We start from the raw sequence: 16,598 nt of genomic DNA, 5'->3' as shown, positions 1-16,598 counted from the left end.
AAGAGAAACTTTGCCTTATTGGCTGTAGCTGTTGTTTTAGAGTTGACTCTCAGGAGAACAGAATCCAAGACTATAAAATCAGAAGTTCAGTGGGCATCATATAGTTACTCCAGATCTGGCAAAGATTTATAGTTTACCTATGATCACGATCTTCTTCACAACTGTGGGAGATACCCACTTATCTGCTGAAAAGAGCTCAGATATACCAGTAACGTCCAATCTCAAAGAATATCATTTTCTTTCCACACACTTATTTTCATTTCTCAGCCATGATTTGATAATTAACATTAAAAAAATCATGTATAATACTGCTGTTATGGCTTGAATTGTGTCCTCACTAAATTCTTCATTGAAATCCTAACCCAGAACTTTGGAATGTGACCTTATTTGGACATAGGGATTTACAGAGGTAATTAAATTAAAATGGGGTTATTAGGGTGGGCACTAATCCAATATGACTGGCATCCTTATAAAAAGGGGAAATTTGGACACAGAGACATGCATACAGGCAGAATACCATGTGAACAAGAAGACTGTCATCTGCAAGTCAAGGGGTGAGTCTGGAAACAGATTCTTCCCTCACAGCCCTCAGAACGAACCAACCTTGTCTACATCTTGTTTTTGGACTTCCAGCCTCCGGAACTGTAAGACAACAAATTTCTGTTGTTTAAGCCACCCATCTGTGGTATTTCATTATGGGAGGCCTAGCAGACTAACACATCTGCCTCCTTTGAACAATAAGTGTGCATTACTGCATTACATCTTGCATCCTACTATGTGTCCAGCACTCACATAAACAGATCAAGGTCATCTGGAGTTAAAGAATGTGAAAGCTAGAAAAAATGGACATTGGGAATGGGCTGATAATGGGGGAAGGCCGTCAGCAGCAATATTTTTTTAATTAAAAAAAATTCCTACCATTTCTCTGATCTCCTCGTCTCCCACACTCACCCTACTCCAACACACAAGTGATTCAACAAAGCACACAACACTTTATGTATATATATAGACTCTGGCTTTAGGAGTTGGCAAGGCATTTGCCCTATGCTGAGCAGGAGTTCAGCACTCGTCCCTTTCCTTCCTCTGCTCTTCCTTGTTCTCTATTGCCTGCAAGGCAGCTGCCATTCCCTGCTACTCTCCCTTTAATGAATTCCTTCCATACCTACACTTGTCCGACCTGTTCGAGAATTCTTTCTTGTCCAGAGTCAAGAACCCTCCCCTGTCCAGGCTGAAGTTTCACCTCATGCTTTACCTAGTGGGCAGGAAGAGACCTCCCCAGACACAGCTGCCTGGCAAAAATGGGGAAGATGCACCCTTGGGAATACCTATGGCCCTGTTTTCATTCAAGATATTGTGTGCACTGGCTCAGCACCAGAGTGGGGCTCAGCTTTGTTACCTGCCAGCTCCTCCATGGGCATACTACTCTAAGCATTTATAATAAACCCTCTTAGTAATTACAAGAATTTTTTCCAAGTAAAAACAAATGCAGCCATAATATGTTGTATTTGCATATCCCCCCCAAATTAGGCTATATTGGTTATCGTTACTGAAGTTCTTCATGAAAAATAAAAGATGTGAAGGAATGGTCATCATGAATGTACATTTTAAGAAGCACTGATTACACAGAGCAAGTTGATATAGTTTCCAAAGATAAAAAATCCAGACTGGATTCAGCATTATTATTCTCAAATGTCTTATCTGCAAAGTTGAAAACTAGATTTTACAAAGCCACTCCAAGGGAATATAGACTTATTCAAATCACTCTCTATTATCTTTCTTCTTAACAAGCTTGGAATTATTATTAATTGTATTACTATCAATCTAATACTGACAGTACTTGTGGCTCCAACAGAGCTGAGACAAAGGCTGGACTTGCAGGGCCGGAAATAGGGAGGAGGAAAGCTCTCAGTTAACTACCAGGCCAGGCGAGTGGATGTGGCCCCTGAGGAAATGAGACTGTTAAGACTTAACTTTTCAAAGACAGTGTTAGAATGTTCACTGGGAACTGATAAACCAGTGGTTCTGGCAGAGTTTGAGGCTCTCAGAACAGTCAGGAGGAGTGCAAATATCTGTTGCTATGCAGAGTTAAGCCAAGTTTTGCAACTTAGATATCAGCAATTAACTTTTTTTCCTTTCTATTTGCCATAGTACCTTGTTCTGTATGTTATTTACATTAAACCTGATCTGCCTAGCTTTCCCATGAGAGCTAAAAGCAGTAATGGAGGCTCTCTAGAGCTGTGCAATATGTTCCTTTTTGTAGGGAAAAAAATAAAAACGTAGTTATGTCTGTCCCACTCCCATTGTGCCCATCAAAAATAATAGGTATTATTTTATTTCACGATATTTTAATATTTTTTCTGAAATGGAAGAATTCTTTTTTCAGTGCATTTCTTGGCATTCCAAATTGCTTGATTGAGAAAAGTTCTGAAACATTGAAAATTTTATCTGTCAGTTAAGATTTGTGGAACTAGAAAGGCTCTGGTGGTGATTCCTTCACATACAGCCAATAGCTAACAGTTGTGTTATTTATTGTTCACGTAATTGGTTAACACACATTCACATTTCGTTCATGGGCTTCATAAAGTTCCACATGGTTTAGATATGAATCGAGTGTGAAGACTTTAAACAATATCCCTTCCAACTCTCAGACTATGATTCAACAGAATTTCCCATAATTGCCTGCTGAGAAGAGACAGCTAGGGGTGCTTGTCGAAAATACAGACTCCCAATCCTTTCCTTTTGAAGGCTGATTCTGCAGGAATGGTGGGACTCTGGGGATCCTTATCACTGGGGAACTGATAAATACTTTATTCTTTGACTCTCAATCTTGGCTGGATGTTGGAGTCATTTAAGGAGGGAAAAAAAAATAGTCTGAGCCTGGGTCTCATGCCTGGATATTCTGACTATTAGCCTGGCCATTTGGACTTTTAGATGTTCCCAGTTGATTCTATTGTGCAGCCAGGACTGAGAAATCACTGACCTGATTGAAATGGCAGCTAGTTAAGTAAAACATGTGTGAAAGCAATATCTAACCTTCCCATTAAGAGACTCCAAGTGCTTTTACATGGATGTGTCTCATTTGAATCTTTGACAACCTGTTGAGATAGGAAGAGTCGGCATTATCTTTCTTTAATGTTCTTTATTTCTTTTTATTTCATTATATTGCTTCTTTTATAGATAAGCAAACCAAAAGTCAGAGAGGTGAGGTGGCTTAATCAAGGTTCTGCCTTACCTATGTTTCTATGCTTTTTTACTAGTTTGCTAGCTGTCTTAGACTCCCTTTAAAACAAACAAACAAACAAAAACAAAAACAAAACAAGACTTTTGGTTGCCTAGAGCTTCTCTTACATCAGAATTGTTAGTAATAATAATAGTAATAACAGCCACCGGAACTGCTAACCTTGGGTCTTTTCTACACATTGTGCTGAGTGCTCTGCATGTATTATCTTAATCGTCTCTAAAACTCTTTAATGATAGGTTATTATCCCATTTTACAGGTGAGGAAACTGAGGCTTAGAGAGTAACTCGCCAAGGTCACATTCCTATGCAACACTCTGCTTATTTCATCTCAATCTCTTCTTCTCGGTTTCCTTGCAGCCAACCAAATTTCAGCAAATGGCAGAGAGGAAAGAATCTGACAAAGTAATTCAGAGAAAGGTATTATGGACAATTACAGTTTTCTGAATTGTATTACTACTTCTACTAAGAGAATCCGATCTTTTAAGAAAATTCTAGAGTCAGTCATTCAAAAACATGAGTATCTAGCTCTTGAAAAGTTCAAACGGAGGATCATGGGTTGTTAATTCTTAACTACCTGCTTTATCTATGCCTAAGGTTACCCCTGCCTTCACAGAGACAGGTCTAGTACACTGACATGGCATCAGAAGGCTTGAGCCTGGGTCCTAAATGATTTCTAATTAGCTGTGAAGTCTGGAGCTGTGAATCCAGGATGTGGTTTAATATTTTGAGAGAAATAGGACAAATTGGAACATTAATCAATATTCTCATATCTATTTTTCTAAAGTTTCCAAATGCTCAACTTATTTTTTTCTGCTATGTCTCCTATTGTTCTAATTCTTATAACCATTATTATTGTTACTATATAAATGACTTATATTATGCTGGATCTATAGAATAAAATGAAATACATATTATCTTTTATTTTATTTATAAACAAAATGCTTAGTACCATGTCTAGTACAGAGTACACAAATAATCCTATGTATCATCATGAACATCATCATCATTAAACTTACTATTTATTAGATCATATTAACCACCCATAGTGTAGGGAAAACTTACAGAAATATTAATAGATGACATTGACTGCACACCGATGCATTTACATGTACTGAATTTATTTTTATGTCAGTATCCAGTGCTCAAAGTAAATCAAGTCAAGAATCTGGTCCCTAGAAATTCAAGAAGCATATGTCTTCTTTTTAGCTAAATAAAGTCTTCACAGCAATTAGGTACTATTTTATAATGCTATAAAGAGGGAGAGAGATGTAAAAGACAAGAATTTCTTTATCCCTCCAGCTTTGAAGACTGTGCTCTGGTGTGGGAGCCCTAGCTAGTTTCCTGTGAAGTATGAGGTCATGTAAAGATTGAGGAGGAATTATTCTTTTTTGTATACTACAAAGAGAATAAGGCCCCTAGGTCAACCAGTAGAAGTTTAAATTAAGCATCATCCTGGATATGAATCTCAATTTACTTGACAAATATTAACTGAGCACTTAGTACATGCTGGATACTGGGAATAAAATGATGACAAAGGTCCCTGCCTCATGAAGAATACTTTTTAGATGGCACACAAAGAGAAAGTTCATGAACAGGTTAGTAAAATGATAACTATATAAAGTTTCTATCTAAAAAGAAACCAAAGAGGGCCAAGATGGAGACTGCTGGGAACGGTACCTACTTCAGATAGAGCAGTCAGGAGGTGACATTGAAGCTGGAGGAATATGGAGAAGCCAGCTATTCTAAATGTGGGAAGTAAATCTTTATAGGCAAAGAGATTCATAAAAAAAAAATAGCAAAGTTTCTGAGGTGGCAGAGAAATGGTTGGAATAGTTGAAAAACTGGAAAAATCAAGTAAAATTGGAGTAAGTTGAGCATGGGGGAGGGGGTATGACATGAGGCATCACACAGCCCTCTTAGGCAATGGTAAGGATTTTATTTTAAGTCCTATAATAGGCAGCTATTGAAGAATTTTAGAAGAGAATTCATGCCTTATTGTAATTACTATTGGGGAGAGAAAGGATACAGAAGACAAAGATGACCTTTCTCTTCTCAAACTGTACTTTTTAGAAAAACATAAACTATATAGTAATTGGCTTGTATATTTAAATCAGTCTTCCATGGACATAACCCTTCATATTTTTGAAGGAATAATAGGTGTTTGACATTCTAAATGGGACAGAATTATGGATATATAGACCATCAAGCTTTAACTTGCCCAGCTGAGGACAGGAATGTATTTCACAACACTTTCTGTCAAAATAAAAGATGAGTCCTTTCAAATCATTGTCAGTGGAGTGCATATCTTTGGGTCTCTCCTTCATCAGAGAAAGGTGCTGTGTCTAAAGTGAGCAAGATCCAGTCATTTGTGACCTCATTAAGTCCCAAGCAGAGCACCAGGAATTCTATGCTTCCTTGTTTGGGACAGGTAACAGTAAACAAAAGGCATACGTGCATGCCTAGGATACGTGACTAGCATACACTGCCCCTGGCCCATAATAATAGAATCTTAGCATCTCTGATATGCATGAAAGTTAAGATGCTCGAATTGTCCCTGGGCCAGCTCAGAGACAAATCCTCCATCTTCATGTAGCCTTCTATTTCCATTGTCCAGATGGGGGCAGGAAAACAATAATGCTCCATATAGCATGGAGTTGGGCATGTACAGATATGAATGAACAGCTTACATCCTTTTACAGCTCCAAAAGTCAGTGTTTTTACTGCATGATAGTTATCTTTTGAGGTTTCAGCTCAATGCAAAACATATTTCTATGGTTGAGTTATGAATTCCAAAAACTGAGGCATGTCATGGAAATGCAGACAGATGCCTCACTGCAGCCATGCTACTGGGCACCGCGATAGTCATCAGTTTTAATGAGAGCTGTTAATATCACCTCCTTCAGAATGGTTGCCCTGGGCTGACTTCCCGGGCTGTGCACAGGTGTTCTCGGCCAAAAATGTAATGTAGGTTATTATATTATCAATGAGGCACAGATGTGCTTTCTGTCTGAACTCAAGGTGGTGTTCCTGCCAAGTGCATAACTCTTTCAGTGGGCCCAGGTCTGTTGGTATCAAAATGCTGTTCTAGCTCAGTGAACCTGAGAACTGCCTTCTGCTTCCCCAGGACATGAGTTTAGCAAACATGCTTAAGAATGCAAGAAGGCTGGGCTCTCAAAAAGCAGGCACACTTTCTTAAGAACATGAAACTCACCCTGAAACCTTCTCTGTTTTTAGTAGACGCTCCAGCCACTGTGTATTCATTCAAGGACTCATTTTTCTTGGGCACCTACCATGTGCCAGGTACCCTGAGGAAGTCAAAGATGAATCTGCCAAAGAGCTTGTGTCCTGGGCATCCTGCTATGATTTCAACTGTTTTCTGATCTTCTCTTCCAATTTCTCCAGAATTGTCTCACAAAATTCAGGCCTCCACCGCCTTTCTCTGACCTCTAGTCCCAATATCATGGTATCTTTCTATAGTGTTGAATATTTAATTTTACATCCCTGGCATCACCTTTTTCCTAAGCTTGAAACCCCCATTCACTGAACTTTCTTGTTATTCAGCTTGGTCCCTCGGATCCCTGACCTGAAGCCAGATTTTCTTTAAAGCTGGTAGCGGCAGGCCCTGTGGTTAGCCTGCTGGCCTACATGGACACTGCCAAGTCAATGTGGCTACCTGGGTGCTGAGCACCCATTTTGAAAGGCCCTGAGGGGCCACAGCCGATTAGACATTGCACCTATGTTCTCAATGTGAAGTCGCCCCATCTGGAATAAAACAGCAGCTCAAGGAGGAAAAGAGGGTTTTCTTCCAAGTAAAAGAGGTGGTTTCAAATCGATCTGGACTGAGAGTGACACTGCCTTGCTTCCCAGGAGAATTTCTCTTGCACAGGAGCACAGTGGTGAGAAAGGAGGTCAGTGCACTGGCCACAGAGCAGCAGTCTTACTCTCATTTCAGGTTTAAGCAGAGAGATGCACAGACACAAGTCAGACACCAGGAAGTGTGTGTGTGTGTGTGTGTGTGTGTGAGTGCGTGTGAGCTTGGAGAAGGGTGCAGTGCTTTCCTAGGCACCGAGGAGGACCCAGAGGAGGCAAACATGCAAACAGCACAGCCCCGGCAATCCAGTCCTCCGTTTGCTTGTTGTATACCCCTCCACGGTCAGCCAAAGATGACAGGAGGACCCTGAGGATAAATGGGTACTCTTCTCCCCCACTTGCTTTCCACCTGCAGCTGGTGCCCCCATGCCTCTCTTCCTTACTCCTACTCCTTGTTTGACTGATGTCTTGGTGGGGGGGGCAGTATGAAGGGATGACCAATGGCATTAACCCTGCTGTTTGTGCCCCCAGCCCCCAGGGATGTGGCTGTTCCTGGGGAGCACAGGACTGTCATCCTGCAGCCTGGCTAGGAGCCCAAGAGATCCCGGCCAGTGGTGGTGCCCAGGTGGCGTGGTGGCTGTTCTACATGGCTGGCCTTGTTATGAGTGGATCTCTTGACAAGCAATTTACTGCCGCCACCTGTATCTAGAAATCCCTTGCGAAGACTGAAATGCATCCAATCCCCTCTCTTCTCCCACTCCAGTTTTCACAATGTGTTCTGCTTCCACTTCCTATACATTGCCCTGTTTGCATTTCATCTGGTGCTTGAAATATTCTGATCACCTTCTTCTTCTCTTAGGCAGGTAAGCAAATGTTTTATAAGTGGGAGGAAGGCAAGGACATAAGGGACCCAACAGATGATAATAGAACATAAGTATCAAACTAACATGCTTTTGACTCAGGAAGACTTGAAGGATGCAGCAAGTCCTTCTAATAAGAATCTGAATTTGGATGAAATACAGAGGTGGGAAGGTTGTCTTTCTGTCTAGGGATTTACCATTGACTTTCTGTTGTCAAAAACCAGATGGAAATCTTCTTGAAATGATTACCTCAATGGTAGAAAATTTGGACAATGCATTAATTTTTTTTCTTCAGATACATATTGAAATATTTAGGAGTTAAGAATCATGGTGTCTTTTTCTCTTTTATTAACATATCACTGATATGCAATCTTATGTTGGTTTCAAATATACAGCACAATGGTTCAACAGTTACCCATATTATTAAATCCTTACCGCTGTTAGTGCGGTCACTATCCATCAACGTAGTAAGATGTTACAGAATCATTAACTGCATTCTCCATGCTGTCCTACTGTCCCTGTGACCAACTTGTACTGTGATTGCTAATTATTGTTCTCCTTTATCCCCATCCTCTTCCACCCCCCACCTTCACCAACCCCTCCCCCTTGGTAACCACTAGTCCCTTCGAGGTGTCTATGAGTCCACTGCTATTTTGTTCCTTCCGGACAATACATTAATATTTACAAAGCCCTTTTATGAGCCTTATCAACTATTATGCAGATTCAAAACAAGGCACATAAGAAACTGATTGTTATATTTATATATCAAATCCTAGGAAATTTGGGGGAGGAGGGAAGCAACTATAAGATGATTACTGTGGTTAAGTGATATTTAAAAGTAATTTAGATTCAAAACAGAAATCCTTTCCAATGAATTTTTCATAATTGAAAAATTAAGCTTCTTAGAATTTTATAAAAGTTGAAAGGAACATTATAAAAATGGTACCCTCGGATATCTATTCTTTTAGTATTTTCAAAATACGTATTTCAAATAAATGTACATGTTATATTTAATCTTGGACTGAAGAAAAAAATGTTGGTTCTTAAATATGCCAATTTGTTCAGAAATTAAAAACCAGGGAAATAGTAATTTAAAAAGTCAACTATACAGTGCTTTTAAAGGGTGTTAAAATGATTAGATGTTGAAATGATGTTAAAATAAAAGATCTTATTATCCAACAAAAGTCTTCCCCAGCAGATAAGGTTTGGCTCATTCTTAGGGTAAGGGGCACCCTCTGTGGGGTCCAAGGCCGTCTATGCTTGGGGGTCAGTTTCCAGCCATATTTTTGCCAGACATTTCTTCTTTTCTATCAACCTTAAAATTAATTCATGTAGTTACTAAAAATGTATGAAACCAGGTATGTGCTGGGTTCTGGAGGTTCAATGATGAGTAAGAGAGACCTAGCACTGTCTTGTGGAGGGCACAGTAAGGCGCACCAGGGCCAGGGTGCGAGAATGGTGAGTGCTATTTATGGGGCTTTCCACAGGAGTAGCTCATCGACACATGCTTGCTGTTGAGGATGGTGGGGACTGGGGAGCATTTCGCCCTTGCTCTGAAAGAAGAATCCAAGAGAAATGTCTGGACTTCCTCTCTCTCTGCCCATACAGTTCATTTGCAATTTGAGGGCAGTTTGCACAATCGCTATTGGCAACCCTGTCTCTTTCTAGAATTTTGGCTTAGTCCTAGACACAGTGAATGCCTTAGTGTGGTGGATTAACTTTGGTTGTGTTTTAACTTTCTTAATCACAGGCACTGGTCTTGAATGACTCCAAGTTCTGCTGGAACAGGAGTTGGCCCACGTTGGGCATGAACATCCCCTACCCACTGGAAGTCAATACTCCTTGAAGGCCGTCCAGTCATAATATACACATGGCCCAGGTAACAGAAGTGAAGTGAAAACAGAAAAAATGCCAAGCTGTTTGCACCTGGGACATGGTAACCATGAGGTGAGCAAAACATTTAATTTTGTTTATTGAGGCCAACGTGGAAGCTGTTGAGTCAACTCTCAGGGCGTTGGATGCATCCTTTTTGAAACACCTCAAGCTGAGCATGTTGTTCTGAAATGTCAAAATGTTCCATTCCAGTGAGCCTTCAACTCATACTGAGTTTTCCCTTTGTGCAGAACTCGGTGAAGTGCAGCTAAAATGTAGAAGCAGAATGAAAGTGGAGGAAATGAAAACTGGAAACTAAGTCTGTAGACAGTGAAAACAATCTGAAGAGGCTTTCCAGTTTGGGTTGATTACAGACTGACTTTAGGAGCAGTGGGGAGAGGCCCATCCATACTTTCTATACGTGCCTTTTTTCATGGTTCCCTGCTTAATGCAAGGGGCTGCTTGGCAGTAATTTTGCTTACGGAGTAAGGTGACTGCATCCTGAATTTGTAGGGCAGCTGTGTGTGATCCTGGAACTGGGCAGGGATTCACCCACCCTTGGAGGCCAGGAAGCCTTCCTACGGGGCCTGTAAGCCACACACTTTCAAGCCTCAACCCTTGCTTCTTTTTTCCATTTACCTCCCCTAAGGATACACTGGCAAAATAAAATATGGAGAACTCATAATTCTATAGAGGATAAGTACACAAGCTTTGTAATTCTTATGTTGGCTCACAGCTCTACTACTATTAACTGGGACTTGGGGCAAGTCATAACCTGTGGAAACCTCAGTTTCCACTTCTGTAAAATGGGCACAATAAAACATTTCTACTCAGGGACTTATTGTGAGGATTAAAGAAGATAGTGACTACAAACTGCTTAGCAGAGGGCTCAGTCCAGATATGTTTGATAAATGTTAAGCTGTTTCGATTGATAATTATGTCAATTCAAGGGCAAACAAATCAATGCTAGTTAGAATTCTTTAGTATTGTTAGTTCTGATAATGGCTCAGTCTGGTATAAGCAAGAACATTCTGAAAAGTTAAAAATGGGAAAGCCAAGCACTCACTTGTTCACTTGTTTAACAAACCATGGAACATTTTCTGTGTGCTTAGCAATGGGCGAGGCATTGGGGGTGCAGAGAGAAAGTCGGAGTCCCCATCTTCCAGGAACTTGAAGTCCAGGGAAGCAGATCAGTAAGTAAGCTGACAATGACAATATAGCATATGTGCTTAATAAGTGCAGCTTGGCAGATCTATGCCTGGAGAACACAGAGCCTGTGAGAGAGGAATACCAGAAGGATTACTTGCTTGCTAACCCGAACACTCTAATTCTGAAGAAATGGGAGAGGGAAGTCAGCAACACCAGAGAGATTACTCCAGGCCCCGCCCCACACCCTGCCCAGTTTCTGGCCTTAGGAATCCTCTTCTCCTCAGGCTGACCTGTCATTCTTTGATTGGCAAGATGAATATGGGCCTCTGACAGAAGCTGAAGGAGCTCTAGGCCAACCCTTTGTGACTTGGGTTCAAGCCAAGTTTGCTGTCAGGGCAACCTTGACAATCCGCCTCCTATCTGATGGCTGCTCTTCTGCTCTGAATTCCTTGAATGTTTAACGCTTAGGATCAGAATTGGGCTCTTTCTTCCCAGCACAGATTTAAGGACATTGGTCCAGCTCTGAACTTCATCCTTACGGGTGGACTCCTGCTACCTTTTAAAGACTTTACTGATCACTCTTCTTGTTCCCTAGTCAATTTTGTTTTTGGTTAACAATTTTATTGAGATATTATTCACACAGCATACAACATTTAACTGTACAAGTCAATGACTTTTTGCATATTCAGAGTTCCCCCATCACAGCAATGAACTTCAGAGCATCTTTATCACCCCAAAAAGAAACCTTTGCATCACTTAGCTGTCACTCCAATTCTCCCATCTCCCCAAGCCCCTGGCTACCACTAAACTACCTCCTGTCATTATATCATTATAGGTTTGCTTACTTCATATAAGTGGATGTTATGGATTAAATTATATCCCCTTACATTCATATGCTGAATCTCTAACCCCTTATGTGACTATATTTGGAGACAGGGTGTTGGGAGATGTAATTAAGGGTAAATGAGGTTATAAGAGTTGGGCACTGGTCCAGTGGGCCTGGAGTTCTTTTAAGAAGAAAAAGGGACACCAGGAATGTATACACACAGAGAAAAGGCCATTTGAGGGCACAGTGAGAAGACAGCCCGTCTGCAAACCAAAGAGTGAGGCCTCGGGAGAAATCAAACCTGCCAACATCTTGATCTTGTACTTCAAGCCTCCAGAACTGTGAGAAAATTAATTTCTGCTGGTCAAGCTGCCCAGTCTGTGGTATTTTGCTGTGGCAGCCCTAGCAGATTAATACAGTAAATTCATACAATATGTGGCCTTTTATATCTGGCTTCTTTCACTTAGCATGATGTTTTCAAGGTTTAATCTTTGTTATAACATAGATCAGTACTTCATTCCTTTTTTGATGACAAATAATATTCCATTGTATGAATGTATTGCATTTCATTTATTCATTCATCAGTTGAAGAACATTGGGGTTGTTTCCACCTTTTGGCTATTGTGAATAATGCGGCCATGAACATTCATGCACAAGCTTTTGTGTGGACATATGTTTTCATTTCTCCTGTCATATATATCATGGGTATATATATCTAGAGGTAGAATTTATGGGTCAATGGGCACACTATGTATGAGCTTTGAGGAACTGCCAAACTCTTTCCTGAACTGGCTGCACCATTTTACATGAGAATGAGGGTTCCAATTTCTTCACATGCTGTTCAACATTTGTTATGGTCTGTCTTTTTGATAATAGCCATTCTAGTAGGTATGAAGTACAATTTATCGCGGTTTTGATTTGCACTTCCCTAATAACTAATGATGTTGAACATCTTTTCATGTACTTATTGGCCATTTTCATATATTCATTGGAGAAATGTGTATTCAGATCTTCTACATATTTTTAAATTGGTAATTAATTTTAACTTGACTTTTTCTTTTTGAGTTGCAATCATAGTTTATATATTCTAGATACAAATTCTTTATCAGACATATGATCTGCAAATATTTGTTCCATTCTGAGTGTTGTCATTTCACTTTCTTGATGGTGTCCTTTGAAGCACAAGTTTAATTTTGATAATGGCCCAATTATCTTTTCTTACTTTTGTTGCTTATGCTTTTGGTGTCTTATTTAAGAAGCCATTGCCAAATCTAAAGTCACAAAATTTACTCATTGTTTTCTTCTAATAGTTCTATAGTTTTGGCTCTTGCATTTAGATCTTTGATCCCTTTTCAATTAATTTTTTGAACATAGTGTGAGGTAGGGGTTCAACTTCAGTTTTTTGCATAAGGATATCCAGTTATCTCAGCATTACTTGTTGAGAAGACTATTCATTCCCCCATTGAACCGTCTTAGAACTCTTATTGAAAATCAACTGACCATAAATGAAAGAGTTCATTTCTGGACTCTGAATTCTATTCTACTGTTCTGTATGTCTCTCTTTATGCCAGCACAACACTCTCTTGATTACTGTAGCTTTGTAGTAAATTTCAAAATTGAGAAGTGTGTGTTCTTCAACTCTGTTCTTTTTCAAGATTGTTTAGTTATTCTGGGTCCCTTGAAATTCCCTAAGTTTTTGAAGGATCACTGCTCTCTGGTGCCTGCTGTCAGGACCTATTTACTGGTTGAGGCATCTGGGGTTGGCCTGCAAATCTGCCAAGATTACCATGTGGGCTGGTTCTTATATGCCTCAGTATTATTCAGTCTGCCCGAATGGACTTTTTCCAAACCACAGTGCTGAATCTTGTGAACCCAAATTCTTGATGGATGCGTTGTGGGGGAGGAGATCTAATTCTAAGTCCAGCTCTAATGGTGTTTCAAATAAGACTGATGTGTTAGGTTTGATGGCTCACTTTGGGATCCTAAGAATTAGCTTTGATGGACAGTTTGTCAGTGTAGCCATGTTATGGCTGTCATTCTTAGGTAATAAAAGTAGGATCATCACATACTAAAAAAATGGCAAATAGATAAAAAATTCACCATAATTAGAACATACCTATTAAAATTATGATGTAATTATCAATGATCTACATTACTATAGGTATATTCTTTTCTTCCTTTGTACAAATAAATTTTTGTATCATTTTGGAAGTTCATTTGAATTTAGGATTCCACTAGGAATTTTTCTTTTTGTCTCTAATCTTTCCTGTACTATTTGAGAGGCCATGCACGTTTTTGGAGGTATTACCAAGCAAAACTGTACGTTGGGCCCAGGAAGAGTTTGTTATGTCATAGGATGCATTCATAGGAATGTAGTTACCTGGATTTGTTTTGAAGTTAGGCTAAGACTTAACATGTAATTTTTGTCTTTATAATGAACTTTTTCCTCTTTGAGAGGATGTGTGCATTTCCAAATGAATCATCTCATCCTTATAACGATTCTTAAGATAGGCTACAGATGTTTAGGTTAAATTGATTTGGCTGCTTATCCATCTCAGTAGAACAGGCCACACCGTTTAATTGAAACCTGGGTTCTGGCAATCAGGCTCAGGTTTTCTTCAGGTTGACCAGCAAGGGGCACTAAAGCATAGCATTTCTTCCCTGTTTCGTCCCAGTGACAGCAGAGGTTTCACTAAGCAAGTAATTGGGCACGAATCTGGAAGCTGTGCACTCTTATACAGTCAGATCAAAACACTGGTGGCAGTGTCTTTGGTAATTTTCAAGGGTATTAATATTTTTTAAATGAGAAAAATTCTGATTGGGCCAAAAGACAGCAAAACAATTCCACTCTGCTTGCAAGCCATTATTCTCCTGTCTTGTCAATACTAATAGGTAAACCAGGAGAATCCTGTCATTGCTTTTCTGTGAATTACTGCATTTTTTCCATCCGGATAACATGATGGCCTAGCCACATAAGGAGTTCCTAAAAGGATGGACTACTTGATGTTAACGGTGACAGGCAATTATTACAGAGGCCTCCTCGTTCGTTGTTTTTTCTTCTCTTTAAATTTCGCCTGCCGATTTCCACCGACCACGAAGGATGACTCTTTTATGGTTTCAAATGAAGGATACAATCTATATGCTAGGCACATATTATGAATAATTCCTTGTCATAACAAGGCACGAATGTCCTTCAGAGACTGGCACGAAGTTACTGAAGCTGTTTAGTATTTGGTAATGGGCTTTTCTTTTTAATTTGAGCTTTTATCCATGTTTAAGCACCTCAAGGTACTGAAACACAGAGAATGACAGCATTCAATAATTAGCCCACCAAACTGGAAGCGAATACCCATTATTGTTTCATTGTAAATCAAAGAGTTTTTCGAAGCTCCGTGCATTTATCAAAATTATAGAAATGATGCATTTGAAGGTAACTAATTCAACATTAACATTCAATTCCAGATCACTGTATAATATTTTGAGTAAAATTTCATTCTTTTTTTAACCAGTTTTCTTTTAAGATTTAAGTTTCTTGGACCTTGTTATTTGCAGCATGTGCGAACTGTGTATTAAAATGGATCATATGTTTCTCCACTCATCTCATTTCAGACCTCTTCCCCTCAGATACAACCTGAAGCTTCAAATGGCTGATTACTGAAGAACCCTTAAGAAGTCTTAGGTAAATGATGGATAGTTTAGAGTACTATTTCTAATATTTTTTCCTTTGCTAGCCAGAATTAGAAATTGGAGGTTGCAGAGCAAATATTTTTAAGGGGCTGAGGCAGATATCAAGAGTGAATGTAAAAGACAGAGCAAGAGAAAGGGAAGACCATGAATTCTGTTTTTTAACCCTCCCTCCCTCCAAGGTGGTCTGTCTTAGGTACTCAGGAGGATTCTGATACGTTTAGGTGCTGTGCGTCTTCCTCTACCTGGGTCTTCTCTCTGACCCTGGGGAGATGGATAGAGAGGCCATAAATAACTGTCACAGTCAAGAGCCTGGGCCCTAGATTGGTTTGTGGGGGGCATACTCTGGTTGTGTGGATTTGGGCAAGTTATTTTACTTGTCTAAGCCTCACTTAATTCTTCTGTACAGTGAAGGTGTTAACAAATACCCAAATGCCTGCTGTCTGCCAGGCACCATTTTAAACACGTAGGGCTGTTCTGAGGATCAAATGAGAGAATGAATGTAAACCACTTAGTATGGTGGCAATAAATGATGGCCCTTATTATCTATTGAGATTTGACTATTACAGACCCTATGCCATATTCTTTGGGCAATTACTTTAACCTTCTTCTGCCTCAGTTTTCCTCATTTCCAAAGGGATATTCTTATCTCCTATGGCTCTTGTGAAGTTTAAATGAAGTAGTGCATACAAAATGCTTAGCGTAGTGTTTGGTGTATAATGTTATATAAGGACTTGCTATCATTACTTCAGTTTCTCAGTAACAAGCTGGAGAAGAAGTGTTATTATTACCACTTTAAGGATGGGTAAACAGAGGCTCAGGGAGATAAGGTAAAGTGGTGAGGGTAAAATGCTGGTACACCCAGATTGCTGCCCCCATCTGTCTAGATCCAAAGCCCATCTGTGCTTTTCCCACTGAACCTTGGTGCCTCCTGGAAGCACTGAATGTCCTGTTTGAGATCATGCTGACTGTTTCCACAGGAACCCCCTTCTAGCTCTGAAATGGCACCCCCCAGTGCCTCCAGGTCTCTCCTCCTGTGTGCCTGTGGGTGACCACTTGCACACACATGCACATCTATAGTCTTTGCACTTAGCATTCATTCTGAGCAGCGGCCTCTCACTTCATGGTAATTATACTGCCAGTTCCGCATTTGGCAA

Source organism: Manis javanica, chromosome 13 (genome assembly GCF_040802235.1).
Source record: "Manis javanica isolate MJ-LG chromosome 13, MJ_LKY, whole genome shotgun sequence".
NCBI lineage: Eukaryota > Metazoa > Chordata > Mammalia > Pholidota > Manidae > Manis > Manis javanica.
This window is presented reverse-complemented; position numbering follows the sequence as displayed.